Raw genomic sequence first — 24573 nt, forward strand, 5'->3', positions numbered from 1 at the left:
AAGCAATTTGACATTTTCTAAGGTTTGCCCCTCTGCCAGAAAAACCAGCATTTTCATTGTGGGTATATGTGGCTGTTATTGAACCAGTTTAAAATCATATTCTTTTGCGAGATTATTGTCTAGTGCCACAAGCCAGTGTCATGCTGGTGCACCAGGCCTTTATTCATATGCAGGAAACACCATGTGTATGTTTGCACAATTTCTGCATAGTACATAAACAGGACAGTATTATGTAAAGTCAATAAAAGATGAGGAACGTGATATTCCATTGTTGAGCAATCTAGAATGCAACAAATACACCGTAAGTTACAGTGGTACCCTAAACATAATAAAAACAGTTGCATTTTGCATAGGGTCAGCAAGCCACTGGCATTTTGGATTACAGTTTCTACAGTTCCTTACTCTTGGTAATTTTGCTTGGACCTTCTGAAGGCTGAAGTTCATAATGTCTGGAATGACAAAATTTCACAGTCCTGCCATAAACCATCAGTGGTGGTGGTGGAAGAACCTAACCTTACACGTAACCTTCCCTTAAATACACTGTACATTAGTCTCAGTTCATAGAATCATAGAGTCATAGAGTTGGAAGAGACCTCGTGGATTATCCAGTCCAACTCCCTGCCAAGAAGCAGGAAAATTGCATTCAAAGCACCCCTGATATATGGACATCCAGCCTCTGTTTAAAAGACTCCAAAGAAGGAGCCTCATATATGGATGAGTTATAATTAAAGAGAAGAAAGTGGGATTAACTTGCAGTCATCGTGTTTTTCCCATGGACAGTTATATGTGGCATGTTCTAGAGTAGGTTCCCCAAATAATTTGTAATTTCCCCTTGATCTGGTCATGTAAGTGTTATTTATTGTTATAATTGTATTATTTTACTTTGTTTAATAATGTGTTATTATGTTGTTATGTAATGTTTGTGTTGCTTTTATGACTGTAAACCGCCCTGAGTCCCATCCGGGAGATAGGGTGGTATATAAATAAAGTTTTATTATTATTATTATTATTATTATTATTATTATTATTATTATTAGCTCTCTCTCACTCTCCCCTGACTAACCTATATAAACCTAACTGTTTATTATGCTGTATAGAACCAAAAGTATTCTACAAGCTGGAGTCGTTATTAATCCGAGAACGTTTGAATTGCTAGAGCAATTTTTGATGGAGGAAACCACAAGTATTACAAATACAAGCTTGGTACACTGGTACAGGTGTATAATGAGCATGTATAATTAGATGAAAGATACATAATGGTTTGTTGTTGGTTACGCATTTACAACAGCTGACGATATGCCTAATGTGTAGTTCACAAATTAAGAAAATTACTTATGGCTCCACTGTTAACCGGGAGGATTCCTTGTGGATTTCGGTACAAAAACACTGTGTCTTTTTCAAAGTAGATTCCCAGTGCTGTCTGTAATTTAACCTCTAGACTTAGTTTTATTCCAAGGTAATGTTTTTTTTAAAAATAACTTATGTATTCACAGGTGAAGTGTTTTTAACTGAAAGTATTTAAACACTCACCAGCACAAAAATAAAAGCTTTATTCCAACTGAAATTTAAGTATTTAATGTTATCCTTCCTTCCAAAGGCTGTAGAATATTTGTTTTAAACATAGTGCAGTGTTGAATTTTAACTCCACAGACACTTAAAATGAATAGTATGTATTTGTTTTTATCTGGGTTTAATGTCAGTTACCAGTTCTCATCCAGTCCACTGCTGATCCCAAAGCAATATTTAGGATTTCCATAGCTTCCCTTGATTCAGATTTTAATGAGAAATAAAGTTAGAAACTATGAGTACCCATGTCATCTTGCTCCAAAGATCTAGGAAATCCCATTTGACAGCTTTTTGTAGATGTTACAGAGTATGACTGACAAGCTAACACCCTGCTGAATCCTATACCCTGCATGTCCAGTTCGAGCACCAGCTTCCAACATCATCTCTCCATGTGGACTCAACACTATCACAACTTGATGCTGCCTAATGGCTGCCTTTCAGCAGTGATAATAACGGTTATAATTATGTTCATTATGTTATATCTTAAATAAATTGATTTGCATCAATAGGTTTAGTATAAAACCCCGTAGGATGATTTATTGGGTTGTCATAAGAAGCATTTTAGTCTTAAATATTTCCCTTGGCAATGAAGATAACACTATAAACCTCTCCAAATTATATCCTGATAAAAGTGTATTGCCTAAGTGTGGATACTACTTTAGTAGCAGATGTAAAGTTATCAGGGTTCGATAAGCATTTTTGCATAAATTATTGCTTAGGCAAAGTTAATCATTATGTACAGGTGGTATGCCACCTGTTTAATTCAATCTGGAACAAATCAGAATGTGGTGAAGCAAAGTGAAGAACATTTTACAATTAAAGTTGTATTTGTGTATCAGCCAAGTGAGCAACAATAACAATTCCATTCCACTTATGTCCAGAGAGATTTTATGAAGAGTCACACTCAACTTCAGCTACATCTTTATACCTAACTTTGGCAGTATAGTTACAGTGAGAGTGACAGATGGTATCCACCCTTGCATATTAAAAATGCTGTTGGCATCATAAATAAAAGGAATTTAATGACGTGTGATATTTTAGACTGAATTCTAGAGAAATGTGAAGCTAGCGTCATCAATAATTACTAATATAATTAAAGGTCTGTAAAAAAGCCAACTTATATTTGGATTGGGATTATTATCAAATAAACATTTTTTTCTTCATACTAAATCAGATTCTTGTTATTGTGACTGTCAGGCTATGCAGAGACACCAGTTTGCTCATTTTTAATATGCAGTTTAGTAGCATAATGACTAATTTGATTTTGCTAATGTACATAATATAAGTAAATGGCAACCCAGTAGGCATGAGAAAAAAGACAATGAGAATTTGGAACATATCTCCAGTACCAAATATGAGGTAGAATAATGTCTTGGAAAAAAAATGACCATGTATGTAAAATCTGTTGATATAACATCAAAATAATTTGGCTTGTGCACAGAAAATAATATACACAATCCACCTCATTAGCTCAGAAGTGGAGCTTACTTTGAGAAAAAAGTGGGATATCAATTCAATAAATAAAAAATAGTTCAAGTTGATTTATATCCCCCCACTTTGGCATCTGTATGCTACTATCTACCAGAGTGGGTCCCAAGGCATTTTTTTACATTTCACTCCAGATGTGAGGTAAAGCCTCACTTTATTTATTCTACCAAGGGCTAGATGTCTTGGGGCAGCTCCAGGCAGGCAATAAAATCCAGTTCAGATCCATCTTATGGTTAGGTAACTACAAAACATAAACCCCTGGCAGTGCATAGGGTGCATACATATTGGCAGTGCATGGGGCGCAGACCCATAATAAGAACATCAGCCCTGGCCTTGTCTTACTCAACTGCTGAGTACGCCTCTGGCACATGTCTGCCCATGTGAAGCAGGTGGACATGGCACTAAATGAAACATGCGGAATAATCACAGGATGCCTTAAACCTACACCTGTTGATAAACTTTACAAGTTAGCTGGCATTGTCCCACCTGATGTGCGATGGGAAGTTGCTGCTAACTGTGAGAGAAATAAGGTCGAACATTGTGAAAGCCATCCACTGCATGACTATCAGCCTCCTCCCAGTAGACTCAAATCAAGGAAAAGCTTCATGAGAACCACCACTCCTCTTAATGTTCCTCCAGCAACAGCAAGAGTATCCCTTTGGGCAGCTAAACCAGGCAATTCCAACTGAATGGCCCCCCATGAGGGTCTGCCTCCGGGGCAAACCAAGAATGGACAACTTGGAAGTCCCTAAATAGACTGAGAAGTGGAGTGGGCATATCAAAAGACAACTTGGCAAGATGGCACTACCTGGAGGAATCCTCCACCTTGTGTGACTGTGGAGCAGAACAAACAATTCTGTATATGTATGCATACCCACAATGTCCTGCCTCATGTACGGAGGAGTTGTTTAAAGCTACGGACAATGCGGTCGCTGTTGCCCTGTTTAGTCTAAAACTGTCTAGCTGTTTGCGATTCCTTTATTTTATCACTTTTAAACTTATTTATTATGCAATGCTTTTGTCACAAAATAATAAATACACCCCAATGTGCACTGCAACATGCATCCAGCTGAAAACAGTGTATTAAAAAACTCACTGAAGACTCCTAACAAGCCATAAAATCCACTGCATCCAATCACTAGCCAAAGTAGAGCTGGAATCTGAGACCAAAATGTGGAGCACTTATCAGTGCAGGGTTAGTGTTGAAGCATTTAGAAGAAGAAACTTGAAACACAAACACCTCCTGCTTGAAGGGGAAACCATAACATTTCCATGGAAATGCTCACTTTCCCTTTGGAATGCCCTATTTTGCTCAGTGCTGATTCTTATTGGACAGGCCGTTGCCTACCAGTACATCCTGATGGATGATGTAAAATTCCCCCCCCCCCCCCCTTCACCCTCAGCTTTTGGATTGATCATCAATCAGCAGATCTTTGTGGCCACCATCCAAGCCTCCAGCTGGTTCCTGGGATACCTATGTAGGGAACTGCATCTCTTTAATCCACATCCTGACTCCGTTTAAATGGTTGTGTAGAAATGCCCTTAGTATGGAATAGCACAGAAAAATCAATTAATACATTTTAACCTTGAGTGTTAAATAATTAGCTTGAATTGAAAAGTATGTTGGCTACTTTTGTGAGGATGGAGTGTGAAAGATTTCAGACAAATGAATGCCTACATTTTTTGTACATACTCTGAGATATATTCTACTTTAAACATTGACAACTGGGGAAGCTTGTTTCTATCCAGTGTGTGTATGAGCACGATCTACCAGGTATCAGGCCAGTTATATCTCTTTAGTTCCAGCTTCTGCTGCCCTTTCAATCCTGAGTTTTTGCCATATAGCAGCCCAAACCTTCAGCTAACTCAGAATGTAACTCTTTTATGCTGTCCTCTCTTTCTATATTATTCTGCTACCTTTCATTCTTGCCAGTCTGATATCTCTTATTGCCCTTGCTATCAAACCCACCGATCACTCTCTCTCTCCCTTCTCTCTCTTTGGAGATTAGTTAACTGTGTAGTCATGGAATTATGCCTTAGTTGTGCAAAATTACCTTGTTAGACAATTGCAACATTGCACAACCAAAGGGCAACCCAAAATGCACAACCATGGAATCCATAAATAGCACTCAATGAATAATGAGGCACAATAGTATTGCAAAGGAACTCGGTTTTTGTAATCTTCAACTGAATATGGCTTTTCATCATTCACCAAAATGTCCATATGCAATAGGAGACTTTCACATGTGTAACATATCAACCTGATAACAGCAAGCTATGCATAACTGCTACACAATTATAGCACTTTGACTCCTCAATAACTGTCATGTTAACATCTTATGGAATCCTAAACTCTGAAATTTTGTGAGGCACTAGGACTCTCTGGCTGAGAATTTCTAAATACAGTTCCTAAACTTCCAATCCCAGAATTTCCCAGTATATTACCATGGCAGTTAAAGCAGAATTATAGGAGTAGAGTTGTGTCAGATGAATGGGTCTCGAATTGTTAATAGACACTCCAAGGTCACACAATAAACACAATGTGCTGGAAAAAGTTGGTTTTAAGGCTTTAGATTGCTTTGTTTGTTCAAGGTTCAGGTCTCCTTTGTTAATCTGGAATTTATCCCCTTTCTAGGAAAGCCTACAAATCTAAGCAGTTTTGGAAATCTCTTGAAAAATGTAGGTGTAGGATCATATTCTCATTACTAAAAAAGTAACTTATTACTAAATATGGGAAAGAGAATAGGGTTAAGTATAATAAAATTATTAAATATTTAGGAACATGTCACCCCTTATGGAATAATAAAGCTTGGAATTATAATATACATATTACGAAACTCCTTTGTTCAAGCCACTTCATCTGGTTTGAGATGGCACAGCTCCATGACCTCCATGTTAACTTCAACTTGGGACAGCACAAATTGAGACCAACAAAATGACAAAACCTGCCTAAAATTTCACAAGTTAATAACAACATTAAATATCTGTGCTGTGAGGTGACTCAAACCAATTAGAATTGTATAAATCATAAATGATCTTGTGCAGCAAATTAGAATGATCTCTCTATTAACAAACTAAGAATAGCAACAAAGCGAGGCAGAATAGGCAAAAGAACAAACATTTGCCAGGAAAGTTTGAGCTAAGAAAAAAATTGTGCTTCCTTAAATCTACCTCACCAGTCTTTCCTGGAAAGGCGATATTCTCAGTCTTGATTTATTGTTATTAGCTCATTTGTTTTGATGTTTTGGAGTAGTTCACTGCTGAAGATCCTCGAAAGACTATCTCAGATAAACTTGGAATGAGTATTTGTTGTGTTTAGAAGAAGCTATATCAAATTATAGTTGAGATTTTGTCTTTTCATGTTATCCAAGTTATATCCCTTTGGTTGAAACCAAGCACTGCATAGGATGAAATGCTTAGATTTCTGGCTAAAATCATGCAAAATGAAGACCACAACCCCATGCTTGAAATAATCACTACTAAATACAATAGGTTCCATTTCTAAGTGAAACTTATAGCCTTGCCCTATAAGTTTCATAGTAAACTCTAGAGCATACGTACAGTTGGCCCTCGGTATCCAGTGATTTGTTTCCAGGTCCTCCTGTGGGTATAGCACAGTGGGTATAACTCAGTGGTAGAGCATTTGACTGCAGATCAAGAGGTTCCTGGTTTAAATCTGGGTGCCACCTCAATGAATTTTTGGAGCCTCTGGTGACACAACAGGTTGAACCACTGAGCTGCTGAACTTGCTGACCGTAAGGTTGGTGGTTCAAATCCAGGGAGTGGGGTGAGCTCCTGCTGTTAACCCTAGCTTCTGCCAACCTAGCAGTTCGAAAACATGCAAATGTGAGTAGATCAATAGGTACTGTTCCGGTGGGAAGTGCTCCATGCAGTCATGGCAGCCACATGACCTTGGAGGTGTCTACAGACAATACTGGTTATTTGGCTTAGAAACTGAGATGAGCACCAAACCCCAGAGCTGGACACAACTAGACTTAATGTCAGGGGAAAACCTTAACCTTTTTACCCCTTGGTAACAAAATCAGTGAACTCTCAAGTTCTATTATATGCAATAGCATATTAAAATTGTATGTCTTTTTATAAAATTGTGTTTGCTTTTTGGATTTTTTTATTTTAAAATGCAATGGATGGTTGGATTAATAGATGTGGAATTTATGGATACGGAGGGTTGTCTATGGAGGGGGAATGTGGTAGAGTATTTAGAACTTGCCTACTCGATTGCTTTCTTGGTGCAACCTATTTCTCCATCACTGCTTCTTGTCTAAATATTAGCAGGTGAGTTTACTTGCTTATTCACAGATAACCAGAGCGTGCTTCCCCTGAAATGGTCATTTATCATGGAGACCTGTTTAATTGAAATCACAAATGTGACTAAGTTCCCACTATGATGTGATCTGACATAAATGATCATAGGAAAAAAATAGCCTCTCTGCTGATCCCCACTATCTTACATCTCAACTTGCTGCAAGATTGAAGCAAACTGCACCAATTTACTGCTCCCAACTGCATGATAATGGACACTTTGTGGTGCACTCTCCCTTAATTACTGTACAGGTCAGGGCTGTTAACAAGGGGCTCTTGCCACTTTTGACAGATAGTCACTACCAAGATGAATGGCACTAGCCACATGACCACTTAAGACTCTGCTTTCACTTTCCAGCACCTTTAGAGCACTTACTTAAAAACAGAAAAACAATCACCCTCAGCTTATTTTTAACCCCTTCCTAACTAGGAGGGATTGGTAGAATCAGCTGAAATTGATCTCAAATATATATATATTTAAAAATTAGTTGAACGGAAAACTTCAAATACAACCCTATATTGTTTAAATGGTGAGATTAAAACACATTTAATATTATCTTAGAATTACTTAATAATTCAATGACTTTAAATAAGAGCAGGATGTCATGTTAATGTAGCTCCACCATTTCTTTGAGGGGAAAGCTTAGTTTTTAACAGGATTATGCTACTGACTCTGTGGTTAAAAGGGGAAATATGTTGGGTTATCTAGCAATCATGCATGCATTTTCAATATGGGATGGTTTATGTACAGTAGAGTCTCACTTATCCAACACTCGCTTATCTAGCGTTCTGGATTATCCAATGCATTTTTGTAGTCAATACTTTCAATAAAAGGTAAAGGTTAAGTCCAGTCATGTCTGACTCTGGGGTGTGGTGCTCATCTCCATTTCTAAGCCGAAGAGCCGGTGTTGTCCGTAGACACCTCCAAGGTCATGTGGCTGGCATGACTGCATGGAGCGCCGTTACCTTCCCGCCGGAGCGGTACCTATTGATCTACTCACATTGGCATGTTTTCGAACTGCTAGGTTGGCAGGAGCTGGAGCTAACAGCGGCCGCTCATGCCGCTCCCAGGGTTTGAACCTGCGACCTTTCGGTCTCCAGCTCAGTGCTTTAACAGACTTATCCCTCCTTATTATCCAACATACTTGCTTATCCAACATTCTGCCGGCCTGTTTATGTTGGATAAGTGAGACTCTACTGTAGTTAGTTTTGTTTGTTGTTTAGTAACTTCAGCCAAAGCTGCATTCCAAAGTTGATGGCACCATTTTAGGGGTTTTACATGTGAAGTGGGAAATGGGAGTATACTTCCTGGAGACATACAGGAAGTTACACACACCTTTAGAATCTGGGATATAAAAGGGGAGATTTTCTTTTGTTCTCTCTCTTGATCCTGCCATGCTGCCTGCTGTTACCTTTTGCTAAGAGATATGTAGTATCCTGATGGAGATAGGCCCTGCATGATCCTGGCCTACAATATTTTGTATCCTGAACTATATTCTTTGGAACTAAGATGTTTTACCTGTATGACCATCATCATACAAGATTGTGAGTAAACATACTTTTACTATTTTACTTTTGATGTCTCTGATGTTTATTTTATGTGCATGACTCTTTAAAGAGAAAGGGAGGCTGGTTATTTTGTTTTTCTTACCTCTGCTCACATAAACCCCTAGCCTTCTGTATTTTTGGTACTCTGCACCAATATCTAACCATATTGGTATCATAATTCTAACAGGTTATGATCACATTTTCGAATAAAATATGTGTTTATAGGGAGGTTAGTCATGGTTTCATCTTATTTCCCTGCTCTCTATCCACCACACTACTTTTATCTGGATTAAAAAGGAGTATGTGGGGAAGGGAATATTTAAGAAGCCTCTCTTCCCGATATCAGACTCTCAGCTTCATCTCCTCGGCTGCATCTTTCACAAAACCAAAACGTTTGTAAGAAGCATCAGGAATGACACTTGGCATGCAGGTCCACTTTAAATGCCTTTATTTGCTAGTATTTTTAATACAAGGAAACATGGATGCAAGTGAATAAACATATGAGAAGTAATACTCCATTTTAGTGGTCAGAGGAATGAATAGTCCAGAGCCAGAATTTTGCCCATGGAAGCTTTTGGGGCAATGCTCAAGGAGAAAGATCTGGCCATTGCAACTTTGAATTGGGGTTCAGTAGCATCCATGCTGACTGGGCTGAGGAAAGGTTAAGCTTGAAAGGTTAAAAAAGTAGAAAATGGGTGGAAGGGCTAGTGCACAGTCACCAACCAACCAACCAACCATTCCTATTGCTTCCTGATTAAAAGGAGACATTAAATGTGGTTGCCCAGCAATCACAAGTGACTTCCTCAGTACTTTTCTTTGGTCTCTTTTGAGTTAAGTCTTTATTACCCTAAGCAAATGTGATTGGAAAGTGATGTGACTCCTGTTATAACTGTGGAAATGACATGACCCAAGCAGGTGTGTTTAGTAATTTTTTATATACATTCCATAGCCAGTTTGTTTGAAACTTTAGAGCAAAAACAGGTAATAATAACATCCAATCCTAAAGTGTGCTCACCCATCCTAAATTATCGGATTACATATCAATACCATACAGCATGAAGTATGGATAAATGTTTGGAGCTAATTACAGTATTAACATTTTTTTTTTTTAAAAAAAGACATTTTATAGAAACCAGTAAGTGACACTATTGCAAAACTGTGTATCAAAAAGAGGTTTTTTTCTCACCTGGATGGAGAAAGAGCATCATTCTTGTTCACTTGCAGAGTTTCTCCTCAGGCCATTTTAATGGGCCTAAATGGCATAAAATTGGTTTGCTAAGGGCCTACCTACACAGCACTTAAAACATGGAGTTTCACAAGATAAAAAGGGGATGGCTACATTATGTTACCACTAAATGTGTGCTGATTCACTGCATTGGCCGAAAAACAAGGAATAAAAAGGTCCCCTTATATCCCGATTCTGGCTGGAAAATGCACATATTCACACCACTGTGTAACTTAAGGAAAACTTAATGATTTCCTTCCCTCCTGCCTATGGAAGCTGCTCCAGTACATGTCTGCTTTAAAAAAAAACCAAAACAGCTGATCAGCCGATTTGGCTGTGAAACACACAGCTGATGAAAAGGAAGCATGAATGGAGAGCAATTAGAACTCTCTGAAACTCTTTATTTTAAACTGTATAATATTAAACAGAACTTGAAAAACCAATTAGTTGAAAGGAGAAATCCAACAGAAGTTAAAAAAAATCACTCCATTATGTGCTGAATCTCATATGAACACGTGAATCTGTTTATATTTATATTAAGATACAGTAGAGTCTCACTTATCCAACATTCTGGATTATCCAACGCAGTCTACCTTTTAGTAGTCAATGTTTTATAGTCAATGTTTTCAATACATTGTGATGTTTTGGTACTAAATTCATAAATACAGTAATTACTACATAGCTTTACTGTGTATTGAACTATTTTTTCTGTCAAATTTGTTGTTAAACATGATGTTTTGGTGCTTAATTTATAAAATCATAACCTAATTTGATGTTTAATAGGCTTTTTCTTAGTCCCTCCTTATTATCCAACATATTTGCTTATCCAATGTTCTGCTGGCTAGTTTATGTTGGATAAGTGAGACTCTATTATACTCACATTTGCACATATACGGTCCAGTGCATAATGGAGTGATTTAAAAAAATCAAAAACCTTCCACTGGATTCCCCCCATTTGCCCTCCATCTTGTTCCGATACAGAGGAATCCTGTGAGGATGGTAGGGGAACAAATCATAGGATCCACAGGTGTTAAAGCACTGAGCTGCTGAACTTGCGGACCAAAATGTCCCAGGTTCAAATCCTGGGAGTGGAATGAGTGCCCACTGTTAGCCCCAGCTCCTGCCAACCTAGCAGTTCGAAAACATGCAAATGTGAGTAGATCAATAGGTACAGCTCCGGTGGGAAGGTAACGGTGCTCCATGGAGTCATGCCGGCCACATGACCCTGGAGGTGTCTACGGACAACGCCGGCTCTTTGGCTTAGAAATGGAGATGAGCACCAACCCCCAGAGTCGGACACGACTGGACTTAACGTCAGGGGAAACCTTTAAAACCTGTGTTTTTGTGTTGTGTGGAAGCACTCTAAGTTTTCTGCCTTCAAAAGTTTTCCTTCTGTGAAGAACTAACAATCTAAACAGAAATCAGAGATGAGAGAGATGGAGGTGAGAGGAATAATACTCATATATATACAGTTTGGTTACATACTTAGGACTTTATCACACAAATCTACTATTATATTACAATCACACAATCACTGATAGTGGATATATGCCGGATTATGTATCTTTGATATTGCATCTCTCTTAAATCACACAGTTGCACTGATTTGACAATTCATGGTCCTGCTATCAAACTAATCAGTTATAACAAGGAATCATCCTCACAGCTTCAGCAAAGGCAACTCCATTCTGAACAAATTTTCCAAGAAAACCCTATAATAGATTCTACTTTGACTTGCTGTAAGTCAGAAATTATTCCATTGGATGCAATCTTTTTTAATTACTATAGAATATAAATTAGTTTTTCACAGGATAATTTATATAATAGAACATCTTTTCTTGTAAGTTGAAAATGTAGGGGATTTTTGTGGGGGAATATTTATGAATTCACTAATTTAATGAGAGTGAAAATTTCCCCCTTTTTAAAATTAAAAAAAACTTTCAAAAAGTTTAAAATACACAGATCCCGAAACTTGTGGGCTTTGGAGTTTGTAAAAGATTGTCATTTAGTTTTGCACACAATTATTTTTATATGTGGCTATGCACTTAATTTTTGATGAGTTACTAAGCTTTGCTCTTGACAAACAGTCAAATTATGTAGTTAGAACAGTTATTAGATTTACATTGCATTGTCTAATTTGCTTTGCCCCATGAAATTAAATGAATTATTAAACACATAATCTGTTATTCCCTATTAAAATTAATTGATTTTCATGTCATCTTAAAACTAATGAATTGTCTAGGGATATTTTCATAAACTGCATCATGTAACCGGAAGACTATTTTATTTCCCATCCTTTCTGCTAATGATCTTGTACAGAACAATGCTTTGTGAGCTTTCACAGGAGAGCAAAAACATAATTACTCTTGCACAAGGTTCCTCCTACCCCCCACCAACTGATTGCCGCAATAGTAACTGAAACCATGGACATATTTAATACAGTAAAGGGATGGGTAAAATATTGGCCTAATTACACAAAACAGAAAAATCAGGAAAGATAGGTTCCATATATAACTAGAGTGAGAATTGGTACTTGCATGTATGTGTTTTCTCCTGAAAATTATGTGAAATAAAAGAAATTTAAAATATTAATGACAGGTGACTTGAATGCACACATACTGAGAGAGTACATATATCCATATATTCTCTTTCAGAGCCTCACTTGCACAACAAGAGGAATATACAGAATACAGAGAAAATACTCTTATGGGGTTATATATCTTTATTTCAACAGAATATTCTTATTCTCAAAAAAAGGTGGGTATTGATTTACTGCCTTCATTGAAATGAAGGAGTAAGTCCTTAGCACATAGAGAGGCCCACATATATGGGCTAACTTCATTCATCTGTGATTTGGAACAGGTAAAGCTGAATTTCTATGTAACTACATGGAGTTATCCGCATTGAACAATGTAGGACTTAGTTGGAAAAAATCATTTCCTATCTAAGAATTCCGCATATCATGTTAAGTGGATTTGGTCTGGGTTATTCGGACAGCTGTATATAAAGGGACTTGATCATCCATGGATTGTGTTTATGTGTGTATGTCTTGGAACCAAAGCCTAGCAGCTATTAAAGGTCTACTGTATGTGGAAAGCAAGAAATATCTTCCTCTTGACCTCCAACTTCTTTGAACACTTGTCAGATACATGGGACATGTTAGTAGGACATCTGGAGGCCAGGCAACTTTTCTTTCCATCATGCTCAAGAAGCACTGCTCCAGATAAATAATTCAGAAACATCAGACACAATAAAGGACTTTATAGAGATCAAGGAAGGAATTTGCAAGCGCTGTAGTATTTTGTACACATCATCAGAAACCTCAGGGTGTAGGTGGCTTTTCAAAACATTAAACTTGTAGATAGCATATAGTAGAAGGAAGAAGGAAAAATGTAACAACATAGAAGACAAGGAGGAATGTTCAAAATCATTCTGACAGAAGGCAAATCTGGGCTGAACTGAACTAAACAAAATTCACACGACAAATGCAAAGTTCGGCATTTAGATGGCGAACCCAAAGTGATATGAAATATATGGATATGGAATGAGGAAGAACTAGGATTGTATGTACGAAAGTGATAAAACGATTTCAGGCAGTGACAAACAACATGTGATGTAGATACAAACATGGTACAAATAATGTTAGACAGCATTAATAAAACCACTTTCTTCTGCAGGAGTTAGGCCTCAGCGTATTGTGTATATTTCCAGCAGTGTGCTTAAGAAAGGATGTCAGCAGATTGACACAAAGTCAGAGGAAGGCAATGAAAAGGGCAAAACAAGTCCCATGGTGGAAAGTTGAAGCAAGTGGAAATGATTACCTTGAAAAAAAGGAGTTCAGTAAAGGACATGATGGCATTCTGAAATACTTGAAAGGCACAAAAGACAATGGCAAGACTATAGACCTCATCTGATAAGCAGGGGGAAAGCGGAGGAATCCGTCTTTCTCCGTCTTCTGGCCAGCCACCTCACATCATTTCTGTTCTCATTGCTTCCTCCTCATTTCCTGCAGCATCCAACTCCTGAAAACAGAGTTTTCAGGTGCTGGTAACACAAATTCCCATGGGCAGCCACCAGACAATGGCAGTGTGTCATTGGATGGCTTCCATGGGATTCCGTTTTGCCAGTGCTTGAAAATGGAGAGAAGACGCAGAAAAGATTGTCTCTAATGAGATTCTCGGTCTCTGCTGTCCCAGAAATTAGTGCTACATCTAATGGTGCTTAAGGAAAGCCGTTTTCAATAAAACATTGGGGAAAACCTTCTCAGAGTATGAACAAACAATTCAGACATAATCTGATCAACTTGATAGACTATCCATAGCTGGAGGTCTTCAAAATTAGGGTTGAAAGTCATCCCTCGGGGGTTCATTCTTAATTTTGCTTTCAATATTGCAATAGACTAGGGCCCTTCCACACAACCATGTAACCCAGAATATCAAGGCAGAAAATCCCACAATATCTGCTTTGAACTAGGTTATCTGAGTCCACACTGCCATATATTCCAGTTCAAAGCAGAAAAGGTAGGATTTTATTCAGCTGTGTGGAAGGCTCCTTAAAAGCCTCATCCAACACAATGATTCTAAAGATGTATATGATTTTTTTCATATTCAGAACATTCTGCAGGCCTCCTTTTCATTTATTTATCACATGAATAAACATCTTCTGAATTTTAGATATTACAGTTTTGTAGCTAAAGATGCAACATAGCCAATAGGGACACCTCATCAAGTATGGAAACCCACGGGGTGACCTTGGGCAAGTCACATTCTCTCACCTATGATGAAAGCAAAGGCAACCCCTGCTGAATCGGTCTTGCCAAGTAATTCCATTATAGGTTTGCTTTATGATCACCATAGGTTGGAAACAACTTGAAGGCACACAACTGCAAAGATTGGACATTTTAAAAGATGTCTCTGTATTATAGCACCAGAGCATATATTAATGCAGGAAGTGGACACTGGGAGATAAGGGTTTGAAATCCTATTCATCCATGAAAAGCCACTGGTTCACTTTGAGCAAGTCAGGCTCTTTCTGTCTCAGAAGAAGGCAAATTTTTATCATGTCAGAAGCGACTGTCGCTTCTGGTGTGAGAGAACTGGTAAACTCCCTTTGAACAAATCATGATAGAGTTGCCTTGGGACCCCCATTAGTTGGAAATGACTTGAAGACATCCAACATCTAGGTCATGTTTGACCGTCTCAGGTTTGGTGTTTGTATTAACAAATGTATCGAGATGTTAGCTGATCTCAGATTAACAAATATTAGCTAAATAATTATTAAAATACCTATTGTTTGGTACGTGGGAAATTTAATGTCTTCAAAATACAGTAGAGTCTCACTTAGCTAAGCTAAATGGGCCGGCAGAACCTTGGATAAGCGAATACCTTGGATAATAAGGAGGGATTAAGTAAAAGCCTATTAAACATTAAATTAGGTTATGATTTTACAAATTAAGCACCAAAATATCATGGTATACAACAAATTTGACAGAAAAAGTAGTTCAATACGCAGTAATATTATGTTGTAATTACTGTATTTATGAATTTAGCACCAAAATATTATGATATATTGAAAACATTGACTACAAAAATGGCTTGGATAATCCAGAACCTTGGATAAGCGAGTCTTGGATAAGTGAGACTCTATTGTAGATCCTTTATGACAGCCACTGTCCTCTTTCATGAAACACTATGTAAACACACTGTTGATTACCTGTTATTGTAGCTCTACATTTGACTAATAGTTTGTAACATAGATCTTTAGCACCAAAGCTTCTGAAGTTGCTTCTAATTGTAGAATTTAATTTGAAGTATCTACATAGCAGTAAGTCAGAGTGATTCTGTCAATTGAGGAGTGGGCTGGGATTCTAAAAGACCAGAGTTCAACTTCCTTCTCAGTAAGAAAACACACTAGATGACTTTAGGCAACTCACACTCTCAGATCAAGAGGATGAAAATGGCAACTCTCCTGTAAATAAATCTTGGCAAGAAAAGGTGCTGTAAGTCAACATAAGTTAGTGTCATCTTGAAAGCATATGATGACAAACTCAAAAGCAAGTTTTATTGTTTTCAATTGCCCTTCCTCCTTTGTAAGTAGATATAAGCATTGTAGACTAATTTCACTTTTCAACTAAGAAAAATTGCTAATCTGTAGCAATACTAGAATTCACATTAGTTAAATAATAATTCTGTTCTTATTTTTCTTGCTGATTCTCCCTTTTACATTCAAATATGGCTAGTATCGTAAACAAACAAAATATGGAATTCACAATTCACTCATTGCTGTATATTCTGTAACTTTAACATTTGACTTCTAATAGATTACCGGTATTTCTCTCTCAGTCAAAGAAAGTCAAACTAGATCTATGATTGCCACAGTGACAAGCTTTGTCTCCAAACTTCTACGCATGAACAGTTGAAAAGAAAATATGTATTTTATTACGTATGTGAGCAAAGGAAAGTCTACAAATATATAAAAATAACAGTTATCATGAAATATTAAAGTACTTCAAGCTTTCATGACCCATAATCTGAATTGACAATACCTCTTTTGCTGTTCTCTGAACCATGAAAACAGCAGAAGCACAATCTAAGCAAAGTTAAGTATTTTAAGTCTCAATCATTTTTTTAAAAAACATCTACAGTGTGTGGTGCTGCTGAATTATTTGATATTTTTACTAAATAAATTAGTACCTATCTGTAAAATTCAAACTTTTGTCATCTTTACAGGGGGAAATCTGTCAACACAATCGAAATATATTTGGCAGACAAAAGGGTTGATTCAGATGACTTCCTTCCGATGCTTCATACCTATTATATCCATCAAAACTCTGATGGAGACCACTCTCAGAGCGTGATGGCACATACTACATTATTGCCAAGCAATTTAAGATCCTTTTAAAAAGGAAGTGTGCATGTTGCCAATCCAGATGGGATTGCATATGCTTATGAGTCCCTCTTCCTCAAAATAATATTTTAAAATCCTTCCTCCTTCAGGGAAATAGCTATGAAAAGGGAGCAAAATGAGAACATTGCCCCCAAAATAAGTATTTTGTCCTTCCAAATGAAACTTTACTTTACTTTGCAAAATTCCTAGCATGGCAGACAGTGGGGCATCATAAATCATTCATAATTAGAACTTTTATTTTTGTAAAGTTCACATTTCCTTGGTAACCCATTTTTTGGACACTTAAATTGTATTTTTTTCATGCTCAGCTGAATTCTTCTTAATCTATTGTAATGATTGAAAATTGAATTATTAATCTTAAAATGAATTCTTTATCTACTGCAATGATAGAAAATTGGAAGAAAAAGTTCATTGGGGCAGAATTCACCTCTGGACCTCCTTCTGTAGGAAATTAAAATTGTGGAAGGGGACACCAATGGCACATGCTGATCCTGATGACAGCATGGCAAATTACTTTGATAAAAGTTATCTGATCATATTAGTCACTGTGACTGGAATACTGTATTTCTTCAATTCTAAGATGCACTCTCTCCCATATAAACTTCTCTAAAAACAGGATATGTCTTAGAATCATGGGTCCTCTCTCTCTATAGATATATATTTCTGTTGGTGGCACTGAAATTGTTGTGTGTCCTACATTCTATGGTGTCTTAGAAATATGGTGTTTGAAATAGAATCTATTGCCATTACTTATTGTACGGTTCAGGAAGTAGTGTGTTGTAACTTTTTTGTCTCGTTTTGCTGCTTGTTACACCTTTAGGATTGATAAGAGAATGGTATAAAATCTGAACTCTTTATAAGATGTTTAACATGTCTGAAAGTGCTACTTAGAAGTACCTTTAAGGACCTCATCACATTGAAGATGGGATTTGCCACGCATTGAGGTGAATCTGGCAAGGCCCAGCATTGGGCATGGAGAACCCATTGCCCCATGCCCCATATTGCCCAATTTCCTCTTCACCTCATCCCATGGGGGGAAATAACACCATCCAGCTTCCCTCCATTGTTTCCTATGCAACATGGGGAGCACCCCATGTTGCCGCTGTGTGATGGGACCCAGCGGGCTCCTGTCTCAAGTGAAGTCGAAGTGTTGTAGGACTAGCAATTTTGCCAGTCTGATGAGGTTGTATGTAATGCAAACATGACTTTGCCATTGTTGAGCTGTATTTGAAATGTAACTTTGATATGCCTCTAGTTGCCAGGCAAAGTAGCTCATCATTTCTAAGATCTGGTCCTAATCCATATGAAGAGGTCATGTACCATCTAAGACCAAAAAGACAAAAATGAATCTTAAACTTTACAACACACAGTTTACAGGCAGCTCTTAAGTTACGAACAAGATAAGTTCTGTAGGTTTGTTCTTAAGTTGAATATGTATGTAAGCTGAAACAGGTACATTTTTAAGTGTAACTCCAGCCAAATATATATATCTTTCGGTTTTGGATAACATAAGGAAGGTTTAACACCCCTGTGGTTTGTTCTGCTGTCTGTGCCCCTGTTCAGAAGATTTCATCTCACTTTCTGTCTCTGTGATAACTGAAAAAAATTGGCTTGTTATGGAAACAAGGATTGGTGAGAAAGCTTCAGTGGAGACACCTTTCCCCCATGATAACTCTTTTAGGAGAGAATTTCCCTTCCTAGGGGTAGATTTATCTCACTTCCTGTTGTCTCTGTTGTAACTCAGCAAGCGGCTGAGGATTTTTCTGATATTTCAGAGGACAAGGGGTTTGATGGGTTTCAACGTGAAGAGTCTGTCAGTGTTAGGAGAGAATTGCAGGCAGATGAGGCCGATGTTTTGGATTCCTATGCTTGTTCCCAGGAAACCGGGGAAAGTGAAAGTCCCCATTCTCTTGAGAAACAGCCTTTGACAGATGGGGAGCTTTCCCGAGAAGCCAGATTAGTCTTGAGAATGGAGGGAGTGAAAATAGACTAATTAGACATTCAGAGACAATAAGTTATAAGACCCTGAAGTCCCAGTGCATTTGGCATGATCTCATGGCTACTTGGATGTGTTTAAATTAAGTGGTGTTGGCTTCACGCCTCTCAGAGTAGACAATGATGCCATATGGGATGGCTCTCCTGTCTCTGCTCTCAAGTTCATGAATCAAGCATTCTCAAGTTTCCTGTTCTGATCCATGCCTTTGTATCTTTGGTTTATCTTGGAAAGGTTATTGCTTTCTTGTTTATGGATTTATGTTTGAAGTACTGCTGTGGATTTTGTTTCTCTTGATTTTATGTACTTTGCCATTTTTGGATTACTGCTATTTTGTATTTTCTATTCTGCTGATCCTTTTGGATATATCATTTTCTCCTTTTTACCTGCTTTCCTCAATAAACATTTTAGATAGAACTACTGGACTCTGTTGTGGTGCTGGGTGAAAACGTGTTTCAGTACTAGAGTGCAACAGTCTCACTCCCTTTCTTAACTATGAATCATATGTAAGTTGGATGTTTGTAACTCAGAGACTTCCTGTATATAGAATGTAGTCTAGTTAAGGCAGTTCAGTTTACAGATAAATATTCCTTTAAAAACCTATTAGGTGGAGAGATGTAGACCACGAATATGGTCTACAGAGTATGTGTGGTGGTGGTAGAGCTAACACTTGACACTTGCACACTCTTATCTTTCATGGTGGTGAAAAGACCTACTGAAGCCCAACCTGAGTAGGTTTGTAGCCTTAACTTGACAATTCTTTTAACAAAATACTTTCACTAATTTTAAAACTGATCCATCTAGCCAGCTTTAGTTTTTTAAATCAGCCCATGCAGCTCATATTTTGACTGGACAAAAGCCAGAAAATATTTTCATTAATTTAACTCCAACCTAGATTTTTAACAAAAGCTTTTTTCTTTAGTGAGTAAAATAGCAAATTAAGACAGTCCTTCAGCACATAAAGGTGCAATTACTTGGTCCCAACGTGAATTTTAATGCCTCACCATCACAGGCTATCCCTCATGAGTGACTATGATTGTCTTCCAGGGTAGAGTCATAGCAGTGGGTCCATAATACCTATGCGCTGTATGCAGATCCGGCCCTAGGTATTTTTCAAGTGTAGGTGAACAGAATTTTGGCACCCCCCCAAACCAATCACTGAAAAATAAAAGTGTTGGATAAGTGAAAATGTTGGATAATAAGGAGAAATTAAGGAAAAGCCTATTAAATATCAAATTACATTAAGATTTTACAAATTAAGCACCAAAACATCATGTTTTACAACAAATCAACAGAAAAAGCAGTCTCGACTGCGCCCCCATATGTTTTGCGCCCGAAGCGACCGCTTAATTCGCCTCATTGTTGGACCGGCTCTGCTGTATGACCACTATCCAACCAACAGATTCCTGACTACTCTATTAAAATTCCCATCAGATTGCAGAGTGCTGCTCCTTAATCCCCAACCATGTTGTACTGGGTTATAGTGGATTATAATGATACTTAGGGTGAACGGCTAGTTTCAGAGCTCTTGGAGGCTGCTGTGAATGATAAATGAAGGTGAAGATATTTCATGGCTGTATAGTGGCTCTTTCTGCTGTTCTCTTCCACACTATATTCTAGTGATTGTGGTATTTATTATTACAGATTTAACAGGGACGGGCATTAAAGAAGAAGAAAAATGTATTCCTCCCCCTTCTACTGAATAGATAGATAGATAGATAGAGAGCTCTTTTTGCTTCTTTTTATTTCTTTTATGTGTTGTTTAATAAAAATTATCTTTTAAAAAATCAAGGATGGGTATGTGTCATTGGCTTCATGAGCTGGAGAAGATTGGTGCTTCATAGTTCTCCAGGTTTTGGAGCCGAGCAATTGGTAAACTTACTAGATAAGCAACTAAGGATAGACTGAACTAAGTTTTTTGGGATGAAAAATACATTTTAAATTGTGGGGCTGAATCTAATTTGTCTATAACCAAATTGCTAAGAACAGTATAATCAGGTATTTCTGTGCATCATAAAGAGCATTTAATTTGCGTATATTAAAGGGTTGCTACAAAAGGCAAGCATAGCCATTGTCACTACAAGAAATATGCCACTTTATATTTATCTGTAAAGAAACAAGACAGGGGAAGGTAAAAGGAAATTGTAATAGAAGTTCCAAATTGAGATAACTTCTAGTAGAGACAATTACAGGCATGGCATGTAATTTGAACATACTCACTTTTAACAGATTAGAATAACCTCACTTTCTGGATAGCTATTGTAAATTATCAACCAATCTGTGCAGCAAAAGTGCCTGTTTATGGTATTAAACTTTTTTTGTTCAAAAAGTTCAGTCTAACCACAGGAAATTTAATCTATTTATTTGGAGCCAAAGGATTGTGCCTTGTTCCTAATAGGTGAGTGGTACCCCACCTGTGTGTACAATACAACCAGTTTATCAGGAAGAAGCACTGTAGCACATAAAGTTTTATTCTAAGCAATATGGAATGAAAATTGGCCACCAGCATATATCTGAACATTAAACAGTAAAGTGGGAAAAGAAATGCTCATTTGAGCAGCAATCATAAACAATATATAGTGGAAAACAAGGATAAAACTTTAAAGCCTTACCGATGTAAACACATACACACACCAGGCATACTGAATTGCACCCTCCCTACAAAATGGTCATACACACCCAGCTGCATAAGCTTGCAAAGAGAACAAAGGCTGCTATAAATATTCCAAAAAGCCAATAAAAAAAAACCTAGGAGTGGTTAGTTCTCCAGTGTAATGGGCCACAATAAAAGCTTTTATTGTTAAGAGAGTTACTTTACTAAGAGCTGTATGAAGAAAGCTGAATGAATGTGAAAAATTGCATGCAATAACCTGAGCTGAAAGATGATTATCAACCCTTGAGTTCTGAGCTTTTGAGTGAGTGGGTATGCTGTTAGAAGATTGCTGTTGTGGTTAAAGAAAAGCTTGTTTTGTACTTGTCTTCCACCTCCAGGAGTCCTGAAAGTCAATGTATGCTTTTTCTCTGCCTTTGTACATTTACACTGAATATCCCTTGTAAAGTTTAAGGGCTTGATATTGTAGTTCTGCCTTCACAAAAACCTTTACACATTTATTCACAGTGCTATTTTTGAGAAACCCAAAGCTCAACTCTCAGAAAATATAAAGTTGCCTTTCGTGCTGCTCTCTTTGTATGTTGTCTCCTAATTGCTCTACAAACTATTACATGCAACCATGTCTACAGAAATGTGGTTGTAGACATTTATTATGAAATGGGGGCATATATTGTAAAGGAAGTAGGAAGAGATGAGTTTTTAATCCTTTCACCAAAAGTTTTTCTGTTGCTTCTTCCCTCCAAGAGTTTTCAGATGGATTTTGTCCCTTGCAAACATCTGAAACTCTGGCAACAGCTTGAGGAGAATGTATTGGTGGAAATTATTGTTGAAATGTGCCATGTACAGAAGCAACAGTTTTTTTTTTTGAGGATATTATTTATTTACTTTATTTCTATCCCACCTTTCTGGCAATATAGGGACCCAAGGAAGCTAACAACAAACATGGCACAATAAAATTAAGAAGAAAGTCAATGCATTAAAATATGAATATAAATATTAAAAATAAATATTTTGTGTCACAAAGCATGCAAATCGAAATATAATAAAAATAAGATTAAAACTACATTTTAAAACTACACAGCCTTCCTCATCCCACTCACATCCCCAGTAACCCTCTTGTAATTCTGTATATGCCTGATGGCAGAGATATATTTTCACTTGCCTGCAGAAGGCAAGCAGGGATGGAACCAATCTGCTTTCTTTACAGAGAGGTAAGAATAAAATGGCCATTGGCCTAAGTAGTTTATGCACAGACAACTTCCCGATTAAGCTTCTGCAATGTGTGTTATGTGGGGTTCTTTTGAAGATATTGTGAAGTGCAGCAACAAGATTTCTGGTAACGTCGAAAAACCATGGTATCTTTTTTAAAGGCATTGCACAGACTGCCAAAACATTTTCTGTATGAATTTAGGGCAATGGTGAGGATTTTTTTATTATGCCAAAAGTGACTTGAGAAAATACTGCAAGTCGCTACTGATGTGAGAGAATTGGCCGTTTACAGAGACGTTGCCCAGGGGATGCCTGAACGTGTTACCGTCCTGCTGGGAGACTTCTCTCATGTCCCCACAAGCTAGAGCTGACAGATGGGAGCTCACCCCATCTCACAGATTCAAACCAGCAACCTTCAGGTCAGCAACCCAACCTTCAGGTCAGCAGTTCAGCCAACACAAGGGTTTAACCCATTGCATCACAGCGGTTCCTGTCAATGGTGATGATAATAAAGTCCTAAATGTGGCTAGACCTTGATACTTGGAGTATCTTTTCCCTATTTGCTTGATAAGAGCTATGGCCTCCTGAAGGGGCCCACCTCTACATCCCAACAGTAGGAATAATGTATTGTGTAACCGCGTATGAGAAATGTGCACCCCTGATGCCCTCTCCTTGGAAGCCCAACAAGCTGGTTTCATTTTGGCACCAAAGCAATACATCGAAGAATCTTTGATTAACGATTTTGTCCAACTTAATAGAGGTTTATTGCTGTACACTGTTTTGATTGTTAAATTATATTGTGTGTATAGGCTCTTAAATTATCTCTTACTACCACGTGACTCCCTTATTCATGGTACCAGTACTTATAGTTTCTTTTACCTGTACCTGATGGCGTAGTGGACTAAGTGACTTGAAGGTTGGATTGCTGACCTGAAAGCTGCCAGGTTCGAATCCCACCTGGGGAGAGTGCGGATGAGCTCCCTCTATCAGCTCCAGCTCCATGCGGGGACATGAGAGAAGCCTCCCACAAGGATGGTAAAAACATCAAAACATCTGGGCGTCCCCTGGGCAACGTCCTTGCAGACGGCCAATTCTCTCACTCCAGAAACAACTCAAGTTACTCCTGACACGAAAAAAACCCCCAAAAACCTGTACCTGACAAAATATGCCCTTTCTGGGCATTTCTTCAGTCTCGCAGTGCAATTCTGTGATATGCTTCTGCTAGGATTGACCACCAAGTCACACTGGAGGACCAAGGGATGTCTAGAGAGGTGTCCTCTATAGGTCTCCAGTATGACTCTAAAGTACATTTCTGTTGGACTTTGATTGCTAGGGTTCACTATTGTTCACAATTCTAGCTAACTATGATAAGACCAGGAATGTATCCTCTCATATGTGGCACATAGTGTAATTTGAAATTTTACTTTGTGGAGGAGTAAATAGTTCTTATGCATGGATGTTAAAGCAACAGAGATCAAGATTAGTAATGTGCAAGCATTTAGAAACCTCATTGTATTTCATTATAAATGTAATGCACAGCAATTTCCTACCGTTGGTTCAATAACATGTTTCAGTAGGGTGGCATAACATGTCATCTGTTAACATATAAGATCAAAACACCTATTACTAAGTGGAATCAATTGCCCATCACTAACAGAACAAGATGTTGTGCTTAAGACAAGGCCTGAAGATAATATTGTTGGA

Source organism: Anolis carolinensis, chromosome 6, assembly GCF_035594765.1.
Source record: "Anolis carolinensis isolate JA03-04 chromosome 6, rAnoCar3.1.pri, whole genome shotgun sequence".
In the NCBI taxonomy this organism is placed as follows: Eukaryota; Metazoa; Chordata; class Lepidosauria; order Squamata; family Dactyloidae; genus Anolis; species Anolis carolinensis.